Below are 5671 nucleotides of genomic sequence, written 5' to 3'. Positions count from 1 at the left end.
TGCATTGGAAGGTGGATTCTTAACCACTGGCCCACCAGGGAAGTCCCCTTGATTGGGTCTTTTTTTTGTATCTTTCATATCTCTAGTTAAATGTTCAATTTTTCCTCTACTTCCAGAACACATGGAATACAGTTATAATAACTTTTTGAATATCCTTGTCTACTAATTCTGTCATCATGTCATTTCTGGGTTGGTTTCAATTGATTGATTTCTTTTCTCATTATGGCCTGCATTTTCCTCTGTCTTTGTATACCTGGTAATTTCTTACTGGATTCCAGATACCGTAAATTTTACCTCCTAGGGGGCTGGTTATTTTTGTGTACATACAAATATTCTTGAGGTTTGTCCAGAATGTGGTTAAGTTACTTGGAAATGGTTCAATCCTTTCAAGTCTTGCTTTAAAGTTTTGTTAGATGGGACCAGAGCAGCATTTAGTCAAAGACCCCAAGGGGAGATCACCCAGGACCCAGCACCATGCAGCCAGAAAGCCACTGGAAAGCTTTAAGCAGGATGGGGCATGACATGCACTTTTAATGACCTCTGGATGCTTGTGTGTCCAGGGCTCAGGCCACAGACTCCTTTCCTTCTCCAGCTGTACCCTCTCCCTAGGGGCTAGTCCTGTGGCTTTGACTCCCAGACATGCATCTCCAGCTCTCTGTTCTTGCATCTGAACTTGACTTGTGTGGCTCCTTCCCCATTCCCCAGTTCTGCCAGCATAGGGGAGGGAAAGTTTTCCTTCAGCCTCTTAGGACCCCTGGCTGGGTCTGAAAATTAAACGGACAAAGACAGATTCCCATGAGAAAAGCATACACATTTATTTAATGTAAGCTTTACATGACATGGGAGCCTTCATAAGGAAAGAAGAGCCGAAGAAACAGAACTGAGTGTTTTTATGCTATATTTGATGAAGAGAAGCCAGCTGCATAGAAATATGACAGGTTAGAGGGACTTCCCCCACGGCGCAGTGGTTAAGAATCCGCCTGCCAGTGCAGGGGACACTGGTTCGAGCCCTGGTCCGGGAAGATCCCACATGCCGTGGAGCAACCAGGCGCATGCGCCACAACTACTGAGCCTGCGCTCTAGAGCCCGCGAGCCACAACTACTGAAGCTGGCGCGCCTAGGTCCCGTGCTCCGCAACAAGAGAAGCCCGTGCACCGAAACAAAGTGTAGCCCCCGCTCACCGCAACTAGAGAAAGCCCACGCCCAGCGATGAAGACCCAATGCAGCCATAGAAATTAATTAATTAATTTTAAAAAATCACTTTAGCCTCAGCTTTAAAAAAAACAAAAATATGACAGGTTAGAAAGTAAGAGGTAAGTATAATAAACTTAGGGGAACTTAGCAGGACCTCTTTGTTAGGTTCCTTCTTGTCACCACTTTGTCTTTGGAGATGAGGAAGCTCCTTTCATGGGGCGTAGGGAGAGCACCTGTCTCATGAAGGTTTTATGACCTGTTTCAGGGAAGGAAGGTGGGAGGTAGGTCAGGGTGACCTTCCTGCTTCTGCCGTTTTTAAACACACTCAGCTTAAAATATTCCATATGCCAAGGTGTCATATTTTGGGATGGCCTGTTCTGAACCACATCACCAGGCACCTGCACCTTAGCATGTGCAGATCCAGACCTTCGACCACCCCTCAACCTGCTCCTCCCTCTTCTCTCCTCTCAATAAAAGGCCCCACCAGCCTCATGGTCAGAAACTATAGGATCAACCTTGACCCCTAACCCCCACCCCTCATCAAGTGTGTCAGCGAGTCCTGGTGGCTTGCCTTTAGGAGGTGTCTCAAAATCCAACCACTCCTTCCCATCTAGTGCAAACCACTACTATCCTTATGAAATTGCACAATTCAGATGGGACTCAGCCAATACTCAGATTGGGACTTGAACTCAGGGGCTGGGACTCGAACCCACTGTCTTTTAATTAAGATTGCACACCTGTTCTCAGGACTTAATGAAGCTCAGGTTCTTTATGTCTCAGTGCAGAAGAAATTCAGCGAGAGGCAAACTGAAAGGTAAGTGGATTTATTTAGAGACATACACATTCCATAGACAGCATGTGGTCCATCTCAAAAGGCCAAGAGCAGCTCTGGGAGAAACACACCCCATAGACAGAGTGTGGACTATCTCAGGAGGTGAGGGGCCCCAAAATATGCGGTGGTTAGTTTTTATGGGCTGGGTAATTTCATAGGCTATTGAGTGGGAGGATTATTCCAACTATTTTGGTGAAGGGGCGGGGATTTCCAGGAATTGGGCCACTGCCCACTTTTTGGCCTTTTATGGTTGGCCTTGGAACTGTCCTGGCACCTGTGGGTGTGTCATTTAGTTAATGTATTACAATGAGCGTATAATGAGGCTCAAGGTCCACTGGAAGTCGAATCTTCCACCATCTTGGACTTAGTCCTAACCAGTTTATGTCATATCCACAACAGCTGTGTGGCTATGTAATTCTTAAAGGGTTGTGCCCTGCCCCCTTCCCTTGTCTTTCACTTAGCCTGGGTTATTTAGGCCCCCTGCTTCAGCTCTTGCTTCCTCACACAGGTCCTATGCAGCAGCAAGAGGGACCTTGTGAAAATGTAAATCGGATTCTTTCATGCCCCTGCTTTAAACCCTCCAGGTTTCCCATCACGGTGAAAATAAACCTCAGATCTCTAGCCAAGGCCCATGAGACTCAATGGGGTGGGGCCCTAGTGTTTTTCCAGCTTCCTTTCCTTCCTTTGTTCCCCTTTCTCTTCCCGAACTTCCCTCCCCTCCACCAATTCTGGCGCACTTACTTTCACTGAACGAAGTTGTCTTCACAGAGAGGCATTTTCTGATGCCCCTCAAACGGCATTCCCACCTCCCCATTACTCCAGCCATAGATCTTATCACCCACCTGGCATCCCATAGTATATTGATTGTGTCTCTCCCAGGAGAGTAAAAGCGCTGAGCGGGCAGGGACTTTATTTTCTACTAAACTTCAGATGCTTGAAACGGTGCACACGGAGATATTCTACAAATATTTATTGAATGAATGAATGAATGGAGTGAATGACCTTGGAATTCCAGGGACTGCTCTGACCACAAAGACCTTGTTTTGCTCTTTCCAGGGAGAGTGTTGGGGGTTGCGGCAGTTTGAGTTTTTGGAGGTGGAGAATTAAGGCTTTGGAATGGGCTCCCTTTGCTTTGTCTGTCTTCATCCCAGGCTGGGCCCTGTAGTTACAAACAAGCAAGAGTCCGCCCTATTTGTTCTCGGAGGAAACTGTAAAGTCACCACAAATTGGAGCACAGATGCGGCAGTTTGCAAGGTTAAGTGCGCTGTTTAGTTATGGAAATCAGGAGCTCCTCTAGCCCGGCTGGCTGTGCCCTTGAAGCATTAGAGAAAAGTTTTCTCTAAATGTGCACTGTGGCTGTCCCAACATGGTGTCACTTTGAAGTTGAATAACCCAGAAGCCAGGAAATGTACGTTCGCTTATTATAATGGCCTTGCTGGCTCCAGAAGCAGGGCCTCATTCATTCATTCAGCAAGTCAATACTGAGCATCTCTTGTGGGCCAGGCTCTGGATTCCAGAGTGGACAAGCCTGACACAGACTCTGAGGGATGGGATGCATATTCTTGCTGCAGGAATTACTGGGGTCTTGGGCTGGGGGTTGGTAAGGACATTCTCTCTGAGGTTGTGAGCGAGGTGGGTGAAGAGACCTGGAGGTTAGGGGAGGAGGGAGGTTGTGGAAGAGTAACAGCTGTTGCCAAAGCAACTCCCTCCTCCAGTTGTGACAACCAGAAATGTGTTCTGGGGGACATGGTTGTCCAGGCCCAGAAACAAAGGCCTAGAGTCTTGTTAAAGGCTCCACAAGGAAGAAGGAGACAGGTTGTGGGCACTCATGGTGGGGAGCTGAAACTGAGACCTCTACACACACACAAAAAAACCGAAAAAACAAAAACCAGGACTCTCAAAGCTACACGTTTTGTGAAAGGATAGAGAAAAAAAGTCTCCAGTGGCAAAGAGAAATGATAAGAATATTTGTTTATTTCAGCTTGTGTTCTAGGTAGGAAAAAAAAAGCCTTTTTGTTTGTAACCACAGGCCTGCCCACACAAGGGTTTAGGATAAACATTTGCATTACCTGTGTTCAAGGAAACTTCAAGTAGTGAAATTAACTCCAAGTGTATTGGTAGCCCCTGGGGCACAGGGCTGAAGCAAAAGCAAATTCTCTTGGGAGGGACACACCCTCAACTCCTGCTGTGCAGGAGTCCCATGTGTAGAACCCAGCTAAGCTTGAGTTTGCAATACAAAATTACAAAGCACATGAGTGCTCATGAGTGAGTCAGTAAAAACAACAAATGGCCAAATTAGACCTTCAAGACTTAAGATACTGGAATGATCAGATCCAGAATATTAAAAAAACAAAAACAAACAAACAAAAACTTGTTAAAAGTGTTTAGAGAAATAAAGATGCTACCAGGAAAACCAGGCAAATATGAAAGTGAACACATAGACTCAGAAATGAAAATGATAACATTGAAATGTAAAACCCAATGCACAGGTTAAACACCAAATTAAATACAGTTGAAGAGATAGTTACTGAACTGGAAAACAGATTTGAAGAAATCATTAGCCATAACACAGCACAGAGAGAAAAATATGAACAAGAGGAAAAAAAGACATGGGATATAGAATAAGGAATTTAACAAACGTCATCTAGGAATTCCATAGGAGATAACTGAGGGAATTAGGGGAGGCAACACTTAATGATATTGATTAGGAATTTTCCAGAAATGATAAAAAAGACAAATTCTGGGAAGGAAGCATGAAGAATTGAAGCAGAGTAAATAAAGAGAAACCCAGACCTAGAAACACTGTAGTGAAACTGCAGAAATCCAAAGAGATCTTAAGAGCAGCTGGATAGAAAAAAGTCAGATTACAAATGACTCCAGGATAAAACTGGAGACATGAACACTTGTCCTTGGGAGGCCCAGAAATTGTCTAGGGAAGTGTACCTCAGGAGAAATCCTGACTACTGCCAGCATGAGCAGGTTGGGCCTCAGACTGCTACTGGTAAATTATTAAAAGAAATATGATCTTAGTGTTCTCTCAAGCTGAGTCTGCTGGTTTCACAGCCCAGTCAGTGTGTGTGAGTGTGCAGGGTGGACACACTCGGTAACTTCTGGACAGAGGTCTGGTCCACAAGCTGTGGGAGGTTACTTTTGCCTGTAGAGGGCAGAGGGCCACTTTTGGAACACTGCCTGGACACAGCTGGGGGGTGGGCAGTGAACATGAGGCAGTGTGAGAATTAGGGTGCCTGGAGTGGGCCCTGGGGGCAACAGAGATGGCCAGGGAACTAACTCTCAACCTCCAGCCCTGTTTGTGGCCACTGCCTTCAAGGGACTCTGGAAGACACTAGGGGCCACTTTTCCAATCCCCAAAGGCTTCCTGGAGGAGGTGATGGGCTGCAAGAGGGAGCTGGGAACAGTGCATTGGGGGAAAGGAGAGGTGGGTCTGGGTGTGTGCTGGAAACTGTGGAGGGCAGGAAAGAGGCTGAGAAGGCTGAAGGGAAGCCCAGGGACTGCCTCCATTTCTGGATAAGTGCACCATCTCCCACCCCCTTCACACACACACACACATACACACCCCTCATACACACACATCCCCTTCTCCATTTTTGCTATGAATTTCTCACCAAATAAGCTTCATTAATCATC

Source organism: Balaenoptera acutorostrata, chromosome 10 (genome assembly GCF_949987535.1).
Source record: "Balaenoptera acutorostrata chromosome 10, mBalAcu1.1, whole genome shotgun sequence".
Classification (NCBI taxonomy): Eukaryota; Metazoa; Chordata; class Mammalia; order Artiodactyla; family Balaenopteridae; genus Balaenoptera; species Balaenoptera acutorostrata.
Note: the sequence above shows the minus strand (reverse complement) of the source record.